The sequence below is a fragment of the Hemicordylus capensis genome, chromosome 2 (genome assembly GCF_027244095.1).
Source record: "Hemicordylus capensis ecotype Gifberg chromosome 2, rHemCap1.1.pri, whole genome shotgun sequence".
NCBI classification, from domain to species: domain Eukaryota; kingdom Metazoa; phylum Chordata; class Lepidosauria; order Squamata; family Cordylidae; genus Hemicordylus; species Hemicordylus capensis.
The window spans coordinates 260,483,595-260,498,089 of record NC_069658.1 but is presented as its reverse complement, the minus strand read 5'-3'; the positions used below and the strand labels follow the sequence as shown (position 1 = coordinate 260,498,089).

The following is a 14,495-nucleotide window of genomic DNA, read 5'->3' as shown; positions in this document are numbered from 1 at the left end:
GTACATAAGAAGTTGAACTTCCCTGCTGGATCAGGCCCATCTAGTCCAGCATCCTGTTTCACATAGTGGCTCACCAGATGCCGCTGGAAGCCACAGGCAGGAGTTGAGGGCATGACCCTCTCTCCTGCTGTTACTCCCCTACAACTGGTACTCAGAGGCATCCTGCCTTTGAGGCTGGAGGTGGCCTACAGCCCTCCAAGACCTCTCCTCCATGAAGTCATCCAAACCCCAATTAAAGCCACCCAGGCTGTTGGCTGTCACCACATCTTGTGGCAGAGAATCCCCCCTGATCATCTTGGTTGCCCTCTTCTGAACCTTTTCCAGTTTGACAATCTCCTTCTTTAGATGTGGTGACCAGAATTGTACACAGCACTCCAAGTGTGGCTCCTAAATAGGGCCAGCCGTGCAGTCCCATTTGGAAGCTAGACCCAATTGGAAGCTAGACCACACACCCCATGGCCTACTGCAGCCACTGGGGGCATAGCTTCACCCACGTCTGACATCAGGTGTGGGGGTGAGGGGGGCTGCCGCAGCTGGACACACCCCCACCTCCTGGACACACCCCCACCTCCGCCAGTGAGGGGAGCAATTAAGTACTAGCTCACAGATGCTCTACACGGGTTAAACTAGTAAATAAATAAATAGACTAGTCCAAAGATATAGGTTCTGCACAAAAACATCTGGCATTTCAAACTACTTGTGGTTTGAAATGAACAGGCTTGTCAGATCTCAGAGAGGAAACTGACTCTGGTAGTAAGTCAGTCTAGATGTTCCCAAAAAATGCAACAAAGAATGCTGTGGTATACTCTGTTGGACTACAGACCACTTTGTCAGATGCCAGAAGTTTGACTGTCAGTTGTATATGGCACTCCTCAGTATAAATATTCTGCAGCTGCTCGCAATGTTAAAAATAAAACAATAAAATCTTGAAATAAATTAAAACAGATGTTTGAAATAAGTTAAAATAAATGCTAGAATTTGGTTCTCATGGCCTTGGAGAGACATTTGAAAGCAAGTCATACATGTCCAGGCATATCTCAACAATCAAAGCTTTCTATTTTGTAACAGTCAGACCCAAGCTGTGTCTTTTGTAGGCAGACACAGAAGTGAAGAAGTACACTTATTCTGGATGAAATAAAGGACCAAAACTTTTTTTACTATTTAAAAAGAAATTTACTGAAAAGAGAGACTCTGTAAGATTGATTAGTGTGTGGGTGGCTAACTAAGCTGTGATGGCCGCCAAACTCGGGACAAGTCCACGTCGGCTCCATATAGCACCTACCTGGCAGCCGCAGGGGGGAGTGCAGTGAGCTGGGCCCCACTTATTAGATTTCTGAAATATAAAGCTGGGGCAGCTGATGGGGGCTATTTTCTGGGGCTGTACTTGCCTCCCTTGTCCCCCACCCCAGCCACCCGAGCCTGACCAGTTCATTTTGTAGCCACAGAAAGTGTTTTGAGGGCCGCCCTGGCTGGGCTGGCCTTCGAAGCAAAACATCTTGGTTTGAAGCCAGAGAGTCCGCCATTTCCTGCAAATCACGAGGTTGCCGCATGAACACTGCGTGCTTCAGTTCAACGCGAACTCTGTGCCCCTCCCTGCGTCTCTAGTCTCGCTGACCAAAGGTCCTCCCATACAGAGCAGGGCTTCGCCCATTAACAACCTGGTCACCTTCAAGGATTTTTTTCTCCGTTGGCGGCTTTTGTCCTGACAACTGACGCTGTGAAGAGTTTGCCAGGAATGGAAAGAAAGGCGGGGTGGACGCAGGGAGGGAGCACAGGGTTCGCCCAGGAGGGAAGGGAAGGCGAGCTGAGTCCCTTCCGAACCCCCGTAGCAGCATGATCGTGGCCGCTGAAGGCAAATCGGAGAAATAAATCATTTATACTACACATTTCAGATGCTAAAAACCGTTTTTGAATGATTTACATTGGGTATTATCTATGTGTGCATTTATTATTCATGTATTGTATATAGATATTAAATATATTTAGATATCATTTGTATAAAATCTGTACGGAGAACCGTGTAAAGCCCCTGGCGGAGGGGCGGGTGTTGTTACTGAAGGAAATGAAGAGTTGCTCATATCGCTTATTTATAATTTTGAGGCAGGGTCCTTCATTTAGTCCAGATCTCCCCAGCTCTAGGGAGCACATGCACACTGTGCACTGAGGTGTAAATGTTAACAGCGCTCTCAATAATGATAAGCATCCTCGGTTCTTTTTGGTCGGCTGCTGCTGGCAGGTTTCCGTTTGCTTCCATCATGGACAGATCAAGGATGACGCTGTCCCGGTTCTGTTGAGCAGGCAGCTGAATGAGAGCAGCAGTATTACCCATGTTTCAGCAGCTCTCTGACCAGGCTGGCAAGAGGTGGCCTCATATAAGCCCCAGACGGAGTCATCAGAGCTGGAGGAAAAGCGGTGTCACTCCCCCCTTCCCTCCCCCCCCCACATTCTGTGTGTCTGCAGCACCACCACTGCATGATATGATCTGTGTGCTGTAGGATATCATACACCCACTCTCTAAGATTATGGCTGTCTGCAGCACCACTACTGCATATCATGCATGCCTGCTGTATCTTAGACATCCACTGAATAATAATAGTGTGTGTGTGTGTGCGCAGCAGTACCACTGCATGAGATTGTGTGTGCCTGCTGTGTAATATCCTATACCCGCTGTACATTATGTGCACCACCATCACTGCCTGGTATGATGTGGGTCTGCTTTATACTATACAGCTGTCTTTGTTTGGTTAGCCCTTTTGTCTTGTTTAACAGCACAGAGAAAATACTCTAATGTGTCTAGTCCATGAAAGTGTATTTCATCGTCAGTGGTGGCACCAGGAAAACAAACAAACAGTAAACTGGGGTGGGAGACCAAAGAGGCAAAGTGGGTTCATTGGAGGACGAGCTTGATCAACTCTATTGAACAAGAGTAAGATAATTTATGTTAGTATTGCCTCTGTGCTTTTCAACAAAACCAAACAAAAGAATCTCAGTAGAGAGAAAACGAAAAAGCTTGTCAGCCAGAAAGAACCGACAGATGTATTGTGGCCAAGGGTGGCCCCAGACACAGTGGGGGAAGGGGGGCAAGTGCTCCCCAGAAAAGCGGCTTTCCCTCACACCCCACCACCATCCCATTTCTTTTTCAGCAATCTCATATGCAGGACTCAGCTCGCCCTCCGTTAATTGCACTTTATCATACATGGTAGCATAATATTATATACTGTGTGACTGCAGCACCACCACTGTACAAGGATCAGTAAGAAAAAGTATGTGTCTCTGTAAGAAACAGTACAATACTGTTTGTTTCTTAAACACATACTGATGAGACGTGGTCTCAATAGAGCAAGTTGGTCCATAGAGCAAGTTGGTTTTTAAACATCTTGGCTGATAATTGTTAAAGTGCTACACATAAACATTCTTTGCCATGGTCTTCCTATAGTTGCAAACAAAATAGTCTTAGTATAGAGATAAGAAAGAAGCTTGTAAGCTATTTCCTTTCTGTTCTTTCCTCTTCACAGTGAATAAATGCAGAAAATATTTCTGCTTGCCACCGGGCACCCTGCCAGCGACCACAATGCAGACAGCTTTACTTGCCTCAGTAGCTTAGACACATACTGCTTCTGACTTAGACACATACACATGCAGTGCTGTTTCTGACTTACACATACTCTTTCTGGCATAGAGAGACATTATCTAAACTCTAAAAACTTTTCCATTGATTTCTACACTTCGCCAACCAAAATTGGCTAATCATGGGGTTTTGTCAGAATGGAACCCTCGCAATTGGTGAGGGAGAACTCTATGTGTATGTATGTGTCTAATAAGAATCAGGTTGTGTCTAAGTAAGAAACAGTATGTATAATAGGCATCTGAGTCTGCAGCACCAACCGTGTATAATAATATGCACGTATACATACAGTAGTGTTTCTGACTTAGAGACATATACCTATAATACTGTTTCTTATTCTCTCTCTCTCTCTCTCTTTTTATACCGCCTGATATGTACATCTCTAGGCAGTGTACAAAATTTAAAATATTTACAAGTCAACACAGATTAAAACACACGATACAATAAAAACAATAGCATAAAACAGTTATGTTTTATGTCACATCATTTTTTAAAGGCTCCCTTAGCCTGGCTTCACATGCCTGTGTGAATAGCCTCTGTGTGTCTAAGTAAGACACAGTACATAGACACATCCTCTTTCTTATTTAGACACATATTTTGGGGATGTAGTCTCAAGAATAATCCATAGGGCAAGTTGTTTTTGAAAGGTCTTGCATCATAACTATTAAAATGCAAGTAAGAATGCTTTGCAATCGTCTTCCTATAGTTGCAAACTAATCAGTATAGAGATACAAAAAGAGCTGTAAGTTATTTCCTCTATGTTCTTTCCTCTTCACAGTGGATACATAGGGGAAATATTTCTTCTCGCTGGTTGCCCTGCCAGCAACCACAATGCAGATAACACCACTTGCCACCCTTGTTTAGACACATACTGTTTCTAATTCATGCACATACACATGCAGTACTGTTTCTTACTTAGACACATAACTATTTTTTTTACTTGAACACATGCATTACGGTTTCCTACTTAGACATAAACTCTTTCTTACTTAGACACATGCATATAAAGTGATCCCTTGCCAACCGAGAGCGTTCCAGGGTTCCAGGAAAACCCTGTGGTTAGCAAATTTGTGGTTGTCACACACACACACACACACACACACACACACACACACACACACACACACATCTTGCCAGCTACAGATACTTGGGTCTTGGTTGGCAAGACTGTTCACAATATTTCAATCACAGATGCTTAAAATTGCAGTTGATCAAGCATGCTTGGCAAGGGATTTCTGTATGGGTATGTCTCCAAGTCAGAAAGAGTATGTTTCTAAGTCAGAATGGTATGTGTCTAGGTCAAAAACAGTACTGTCTGTGGAAGTGTCTGCTTCCACTATTTGTTTCTTACTTAGACACAAACTCTTTCTGACCTGGAGAAATACTCTAAAAAAACCCCTTTCCCATTTATTTCTATGCCTTGTTGAGCCCCTGGTGGCGCAGTGGTAAAACTGCCGCCCTGTAACCAGAAGGTTACAAGTTCAATCCTGACCAGGGGCTCAAGGTTGACTCAGCCTTCCATCCTTCCGAGGTCGGTAAAATGAGTACCCAGAATGTTGGGTTGCAATATGCTAAATCATTGTAAACCGCTTAGAGAGCTCCGGCTATAGAGTGGTATATAAATGTAAGTGCTATTGCTATTGTTGCCAACCACAAATTTGCCAACCACGGGGTATTGTCGGAATGGGACCCTCACAATTGCTGAGGGATAACAAGGCAAGCAGCAGTACCGGCTGCCTCAGAGACCACCTTCAAGCTTGCCCCAGGGCCACCCCCATGTCACTACACCCCAGAATGGAAGAGCCTTGCTGCAAGTGGGGAGAGGGTAGCATTTGGGGAGTTTCTTAAGGGCTACATTGGATTTCCTATGTGCTGGAATACCTGGATGCAATGCAAAGAGGAGGAAAAACTTCGTATGTTTGTTTGTTCATGCATTTGTTTGTTGGCTTGATTGTTTGGAGAGAGGGAGGGAGGGGAGACCTTTTGGAGATCGGACATGTGTCTACAGTGGAACACCATTCCTGGGCCAACACTGTGCCAGGCACCTCTGGGCACTGCCAGAGGCACAGGGTTGAGGAGTGTGGAGGGAGTGGTGGGTCGTTCATTATTGCTGGGTGGTGGGTTGTTGTTGTTAATTCAATTTCTATACCCCCCCCATTCCAAAAATGGCTCAGGGTGGTTTACATAGAGAAATAATACATAAATAAGATGGCTCCCTGTCCCCAAAGGCAGGGGTGTAACAAGGTTGGCTGGGGCCCAGAGACAAGATTTTAAAATGCCCCCCACCCTCGCCGCCCATCACCGGCCTTCATCTCCTTCTCCTGGGCCAAAGGGCTCACAATCGAGAAAGAAACAAGATAGACACCGGCAACAGTCACTGGAGGTACTGTGCTGGGGGTGGATAGGGCCAGTTACTCTCCCCCTGCTAAATAAAGAGAATCACCATGTTAAAAATGTTTTACTGAGCGCTTGCAGCATTTTCTAAATGCTGGCAGCATTTCCCCCACAGTTCCCTGGAGTGAGTCATCAGAACTGGAGGAAAGGGTGTAATGCATGAAACATTAAGTAGATTCTGGCTGTGATTTATGCTTTACTTTAAATGGAATTGTTGGGCGGTGTGCTCTTCTAGCACACCTGTAGATCATGAAAGATACTTAAGGAGCTTGCCTTTGGGGAGAGGCAGGCTTTAGCATCTCTGGAGGCCTTATGTGGCTGGCCTGTGTTGTCTTCCTCACCTCTCATTCGTTCCATAAATACGGATTCTTGTGTGTTGGACTCTCTGCTACAACTTAGGGCACAGCTCAACATTACACTGGCAGCATTAAATAGATGCTACACTCGCTGCTCTTACACCCACGGAATGTTGAAATTGCCAGGTTGCAATTGGAGGACCCGGCAGGCCCCCTTCCCCCTCCTGTAGGGAGAGGCGAGACGATATAAGACCTTGCTCTAATGAAAGGGAGCAAGGGAGGCAGCGAGCCAAGTTTCTCTAAGCAGCTGCTTGGGGGAAGGGAAACCTCCAGTGGGAAATGAACAAAAGGTGAATTTGTGTGTTTTGCAGGCTTCGCCTCCGACAAGGGCGATCGCCTTAGGCAGCTTTCGACCGCTTATTTCCCCCCACTCAGTCATACTTCAAAACTTTGCTTGTTCATTTCGATCGCTTACTCATTTCAGACCCTGCCTACCACGGGCCTATCTTTATGACTATATATGTAAATGTGGGGGCAGCTGTTGGTCTTCCCGCTCCCTCTTTGGCGCGAACCTCATTCACGGAATTGCCGTGGTTCCTTCCTTCGTGCACAATGGGCTTGAAGTCGACCTCCTTTTTCCTGATCCGCCCTTACGGCTTCCAACCACCCGTCCGTATCCTCAAGCACTGCAAGATTTTTTGGGTTTGCTATTAATTACTAGAGAATTGTAACATTCCCCAGCAGCAGGAAAAAACCGTTAAGATTCAGCTTTTTGGGACATTGCTTTTGATGGGGACTGCAACCTTCTCTGCTGATGGTTTTTTGTTTTGCTTTGGGGGATACAATCTTGCTGCCCCAGAATCGTCCTGTGCTGCAGGATCGTCCTCTATAAAGGACAGAACAGAAGGGCTCCTGCTTGAGGTAAAGTGCTTGACAGGGGCGGGTTCTGCTGGGTTTCTGGGAGAATCACTCCGCACACGTGCTGGGGGAGCAGAATTTCACCCTTGTTGGTGTCTTATGGTCTGTATTGCTTCGCGGAAGAATTGCTTTTAAAATGGTTTCTTTTTATTACATGTTTATAAAGATAACATAATAAATTGTGAGGTGACTGTGAAAATATGCATTTGTTTGTGATGCTCAAGAGAGAGTATTTGGGGAGGGGGGAAAGAATATTAAGATTCCCATAGAGAGGAACTGAGAATACAGAAATATACTGTGTCATATTCCTGCCCTGACTAGGCTAGCACAAAACCTTTTAAAAGGAATTTTCAGCAACCAGCCGGTTCTATCTTCCCTTTTACTGGGCATTTTCCTTTAAGGAGGATCAAGCTTGTCCCCTTAATTCACAAAGAAACAATTTTGTATACATGACTTAGAAATTATAATCTGGATTAATATCTAAGTGCAAACACAAGGGGTAATAGTTGCTTGAGGTGAACTAATATGTAAAACTGAAATGGAACAGAAATTATTATTATCATCTACATTTTATATCCTGCTCTTCCTCCAAGGAGCCCAGAGTACTACATACTTGCGTTTCTCCTCAGAACAACCCTGTGAAGTAGGTTAGGCTGAGAGAGAAGTGACTGGCCCAGAGTCACCCAGCTAGTATCATGGCTGAATGGGGATTTGAATTTGGTTCTCCCTGGTCCTAGTCCAGCACTCTAACCACTACACCATGCTGGCTGGAAATTTTAATGGATGGTTTATAAACTCACCTCGAGTGTTAGAGAAAGTCAGGATATCATTTTAAATAAAATGAGAGAGGAGGACGAGTGTGGGATCTTATAGCATACCTGGCATTCTAGTGTTGCAATGCAGCCTGCAGCCATTAGGGTGAATTTGAAGTGAATTGAAGTGAATTTCATTTATTTCTTTTATTTAACACATGTATATACCACCCTATATAAAATCTTAGAGCAGTTTACAATTTAAACAGCAACTAAAACCTTAGAATAATATAAAACAGATAAAAATTCATGTAAAGAAAACTTTAAAACATCATAAACTAGAAGCCTGATGAAACGGGTGTGTTTTCAAAAGTCGTTTAAAAACAACCAGAGATGGAGATATTCTGATTTCATTTGGGAGTGTTTTCCAGAGCCTCAGTGCAACCCTAGAGAAGGCCTGGTTTGGGGTCTTCACCAAGCGAGCCGGTGGCAGCCGCATCCCGCCCCCCATGATCTTAATAGGTGGCGGGGTTCATGAAGAAGAGGGCACTCTCTTAAATACTCTGGGCCCAAGCCATTCAGGGCTTTATAGGTAATAACAAGCACTTTGTATTTTGCCCAGAAACTAATTGGCAGCCAGTGCTGTTCTTTTAAAATAAGAATATTGTCTTTATGGTAGCCCTACAGACCAACTTGGCTGCTACATTCTACACCAGTTACAGCTTCTGAACTATGTACAAAGGGAGCTCCACGTAGAGAGCATTGCAGTAGTCAAACCTGGATGTTACCAGCATATGCATCACTGCTTTAAGATTGTTTGTCTCAAGAAATGGACAGAGTGGTTAGGTCTCTGAGGTTTCATGTAGATGTTAAAAAGCAATGGAAATAGAAGCAAAGTGGCACCATCTGGAATCTATCTGAGAGGTGGGAGTGGAACCGCTGCAACGCAGAGTGCCTTCCACTCCCAGCCCCCTTAGGCAGTCCAGAAGGTTGGTTGATGGTTGATGATCCAAGAGGACAAACAGGGACACACTCCCCACTTCAATTCCCAATGGTTTATCCTGTGTGGCATCTTTTACTGTCAATTTCCATGAGACAGAAGGATGTCTTCCATCTCAAGATAGCACAGGATGCTTAAAATCAGGGCGAGTGCTAAAAATTTCCTCAGGTGATGCTGTGGGCTGATTAGGCAGCTCAAACCTCATGGTGATGAGGCACCCCAGCATCTTCCAGAGACATGCCTGTGAGCAAAGTGCACTGTAGTATTTTGTTCAAAGTGCTCTTCCCCCCCAGTAACATACCAATGCACTTTGTCTTTTCTTGGCTACTTCCCAGTTGTACAGGGCAGAGTCCAGAGCTAGCCCTCCTCCTGCCTCCATGTATCTGCTGACCCCTACAACTCTTTCCAAAGGCCTTTGGGACTCACTGGCTTTTGGGCCCAGCAAAGAGGCTAAATTCTCAGACTGTGATGACACGAGCCTGTGACAAATACCAAGGAGTTTTTAGTGATCCAGTCATTATGCTGTTTGGACACAAGGGTGGTGTGTAATTTCACCCATTGTTCAGAAGAGAAGGGGAAAGAGTGAACATTAAGGCATATGTTAGCAGAGGAAGAGGAGAAACAGCAAAGCATAATACTGACATCTGGTGGAAATGTACAATGTGTTGTTTTAACGACAGTGAGAAAGAGACAGTGTGGTGCTGACATCTCGTGGAAGTTTGCAGTATGGAGCCAAAGATGAGGAGACTGATGTTAATAAAGAATATGCATATAAAAGCCTAGAAAGCAGCATTGCTCAAACTATTACGCAGATTCCTGCCTGCAACCTTGGAGAAGCTGCTGCCAGTCTGTGAAGACAATACTGTGCTAGATAGACCAATGGTCTGCCTCAGTATATGGCAGCTTCCTATGTTCCTATGTCAGTTCAGTTCCAGCTGCTGAATCCCACCAATTCATGCTGCTACTACACTAATGCTAAAAAGAGGAAACTTACTGTAAACTGTGGGTTATTTGGTGGGGGGGGCATTACATGCTGGTTTTTAGTATGGCATATACTGAATGTGTATTTTGGTATATATTACGATGAATATATACTTATACATATTTATATTTATATACAAATATTTGAATATTTATATACAAATATTGAATTTGAACTTCAAGTTGGAACATACTCAGAGGTGCTCTTACCTCTGCCCTTCCAGGTCAAAGTCCAGGGCCTCCACACACCCCTGTGGGCCCCCAAATCCTCTTTAGTCTGTCCCAGGTGGTGTGGCCTTGCCGTGCCACTGGCCCACACTGCACCAGGAAATGTTTCTGCTAATGCATATTTGCATAAATATACCCATTTTATATTCTTACATTATTGTGAGTTCAGTTGCTGTTTGTGCCCTCAAGAATCCACATGTTAACAATACTGTGGATTGTGTGTGTGTGTGTGTAGGGGGAATGATGCTTAACTTGCAGGGGGGCTCCGAGGGGGGCCTCTAAAGACCTTTAGGTCCAGGCTCCAAAATTACTTAGGCGTACCTCTGAACACACAAGGCTGATTCAATATTTTGAGAACTAGATTTCAAATTTGTGCTTGCATATACTGTATTTGTAAATCACCTAGAGCCACCTGGGTTAGGTGGTTAAAAAAAATCTAATTAATAATTATAATGATAATTTGAAGTTCTATACACTGTACTGTGTTGGGAATGAGATGATGTGCAGTAACAAATATATATACATAAAGCTTACTTCTACTGAGTAACACCATTGTTTGTTTAACAGATTTTTATACCACCCAAAACACGTCTCTGGGAGGCTTACAACAAAGCAAACAAACAGAAAAAGTTAAAACAATAGTTAAAGCAAAATAAATGTTACAGTAAAAGTTAAAGTATTACAACAATTTACATTTTAAAACAAGGTTTTAAAACAATGTTAAAACCATTTAAACAATATTTAATTAAAAGCCTAGGTGAATAGATGCGTCTTTAAAGACTTTTAAAAAGTTGTCAGAGATGGGGAGACTGTTATTTCAGCAGGGAGTGCATTCCAAAGCTTTGGGGCAGCAGCGGAGAAGGCCCATCCCCGAGTAGCCACCAGACAAGCTGGTGGCAACTGCAGACAGACCTCTCCTGATTCATCTAGCTCAGCATGGTCTACTCTGACTATACGCCAGGGATTCAGAGAGAAATCTTCCCCAGCTCTACCTAAAGGGGCCAGGTACTGAATCTGGGACCTCCTCTATGCAAACCATGTGCACACGCTGAACTACAGAACCTCCTGGTAAAGGAGGTCAATATTTTAAAAACATTTACAGTCTGGCAGCAGTAATTCAATGTTAAAGGCCCACAGTAATAAGGCAGTCTTCACCATCTTTCTGAAGATGGAGAGGGACTTCTAAAGTCTCTGAGAAGGTTCCATCCTGCAGACCTACATGCTCAAGTTCAGATAGAGGTGGGACATGGCGCAGAACCACATTCAGTGGGCAGGAAGAGTCATGGGTGAGCAATTGATCCTCCAGGTACCCTGGCCCCCAAAGTGGTAGCCATAACTGGTCTTATTCCAGATTAAGGGAACCTGTGGGTGCCAGCCAATATGTTTGGGGCTTTAAGCACAACCAGCATTTTGAACTGAACTTGAAAATGAAGCTGGACCCAATGCAGATTGAATACTAATGGAGCGACATGCTCTGAATGGGCAGCTTCCATTGCAACCTTGGCAGCAGTATTCCACACCAGCTACAGCTGCCAAATACCACCAAGGGCAGCTCCACAGAGCATGCTGAAATAGCCCAGCCTGGATGTGACTAAGAAAGCCAGGGGTACAACCAGATAATTTTGAACCCTGGACCTAATAAACTTACAGGCTCTCCCACCCCACTTGCAAAAGAAGCATCCTCTCTCCATTGTCTCTATTGAATTGTTAAAGTCTTATATGGCTTGGTGGCTTTATATACATATGGCGAATCCTCTTTAGTCTGTCCCAGGTGGTGTGGGATATGGTTTGTCAGAGATGGTTAATTCAGGCTCTTAATTCATTTTGTTTTTATTTTGCTATCTTATTCCACTTTATATTTTATGTAATAGTTATTAATTGTATATTTTATGTGTATTTTTATATATATGCATGCACTCTTATTGATGTTCACTTTTGGGGACTCTTGTCTCTGGGTTTGATCTGTGTGCTGATCATTGACTGTAATAAACTAAATTGAATTGAATTGATCCTCTCTCTTTATATACATTTAACCACAAATACAGAGATCTGGGCCAGAGTGTATTTGCCCCCCTAAAAACAAAACAAAACTTTGCAAGCCCTAATGGATTCACATAGCTTCTTGACCATTCACAAACTAACTGGGACACATGTGTCCCTTGCTCCACAGTTCAAACACAAAACCAACTTGGACATATAGTGCGTTTGTAAATTAAAACCACAGCATATGCCCCTTGCTTCATAGATCTCTTCCCAACCTTTTGAATCACAAACCAACTTGAGCATGGTGCTTTAAAAAATTAATTGTTGCTTGTTTATTCAGATGTAACAATTAGTTCCACTTTCACTAGATGTGAAGTATTTTATGGATAGATAACTCTTTCTGGCAGCTTTACTGCAGTAGGTGGGAAATCATTAAAAATCACAGGACTGACCCATTTCCTTGAAATGAAAATACACAGAGTCCTGCCATCTTGGGCTGCATGTGTGTCCAATTTCACAACTCTAAGCCCAACCATTCTGGAAATGTAAGGGGTTGGGCAAAAGTGGGGGCATGCTGCACTTTTTAAAAATGAAGACAGAATCCTTCACGTGGGAGTGAAATAATGGTCCAGGGGGAGCTGGCTTCCATCCCAGTACCAGTGGCTTGTTTCACTACCATAAAACAAGCCACTTATAGGCCTTTTTTGATTTTTTTAAAATTAAAAAAATTAAAAATCAATGAATTGATCAATTCACTCCAAAATCAACACATAGTCCTGCTAACCTGTCCTACAACTGTGCCCAATTTCAGAACTCTAGGGCAAGCTATTCTAGAAATATAAAAAGGGGTGATGTTTACCCTTTTTTAAAAAAAGCAATGGGCAGGTTCCTCCACATGGGGTGTGTGTGAAATGATGGTCCAGGGTGGGGGGACTTTAGTTCCAGACATTTTTGTAATTTTATTCCATGAAATAAGCCATTTATAGGACTTTTTTGGGGGAAGTTTTTCTTTAAAACTTCAAAGAATCATTAAAAATACATTGACCAATCTGCTTCAAAATTGAGACACAGAGTCCTCATAAACTGTCCTACTATGTCTGACAAATTTCAGTACTTTAGGCCAAGCCATTCCAGAAATATGAAAGAGATCTTCTTTTCCATTGGGGAAAATCACAGGCCCTCTAGGAGAGTGGGCACATTGACTTAGGCTCCCAGATCCATGCCTAACAGTGCCCCTGAAGAAAGCATATGCAACAGTGACATGAGCATCCTTCTTCAGGACTGGCCACAGCTGATGCACGAGTTGAAGCTGTGCGAAAGCTCTCCTGGCCACAACTGTAACGTGGGCATCCAGGCATAAAGTCAGATTGGGAAACATTCCAGTCCTGTTCCTTCAGAAGGACTACTGCTCCATCCAGAACAGGCTAAGGGGACCCATGCCTGGAACAGCTTTTCTTACCAACCCAAATCACCTCTGATTAATCACTTGCTTGCCTGGAGTAAAAACAAGTGCACACGTGTGTCTTTCTCAAGTCTTGGGTCACAGGGAGTGGAGTCCAAAAGGTTAGGTGTGGGTTTCTGAAGCATGGAATATGCACTGTAAGCTTTCAGGCCACCCCACAGCCCTTCCCTTTCCTGAAAATTATCATCTGGAGTAGCATCTGATGCAGCAGAGAGGGGCAAGCAAAAGTGGAAACTGGGAAAGTAAGTGCACCTAGAAGCCTGCTAGCAACACATGCCCAATGGACCTGGCTACCCAATTTTCCCCACCCAAAAAGCTCCAGCAAAGAGAGGAGGACTCAACTGCCTCCCTCTCCCCAGAGAAGGAAGCCTTATGCCTTACATGGCATCAGCTTCCTCTTTATTCCATTATATTAAAAGTTGCATGGTGCCATACAGGCTTCTTGCAAGACATCCAAGCACTTACAGTGGTGGAGCTGCATTCCTATTGCTAGAGCAGCACAAATCCCCATCGATGGGGCAGCTGAAGGGAATAATTGACAGAAGCCCTCTTTGATCCCTGCCCAGTTGGGCTGTGGTTGCTCTGAAAAATTGCTTCCTTAATATTTAATTTGTGTTGTAATTAATTTAGGCCCAAATTAATTCACATTCATAGATGGTGCAGGAGCAACTTCCCTATAGCTTCTGCCTATGCCACTCTGTGGACACTTACATCTAGGAGCTGCATGGGTGGAGCCACTTGGCTGGTCCATTTCTGCAAGATTTACATTCTCCTGGTCAGTTTGTGTGTATTTGGCACCTAGTCCATGAACATGTTGTGGCAATCTCAAGAACAGTGCATATATCTGGGTTTTTCA

At 43.9% G+C, this 14,495-nt stretch overlaps 1 protein-coding gene across 6 annotated transcripts in view; it reads left to right on the top strand.

Annotated features, from left to right (window-relative positions):
• The window catches only part of LOC128345412 (C-type lectin domain family 2 member D-like), a 55,513-nt gene that overhangs the window by 1,335 nt on the left and 39,683 nt on the right, over nt 1-14,495 (top strand). The window contains exon 1 of one of the 6 annotated variants that reach the window (XM_053297294.1): nt 6,717-7,236. The exons of the other annotated variants lie outside the window; for them this stretch is intronic. The gene's annotated coding sequence lies outside the window, so the exon portion shown is untranslated. Of the gene's footprint in view, nt 1-6,716; nt 7,237-14,495 lie in introns of those variants that run through there. 6 annotated transcript variants of the gene reach the window in all.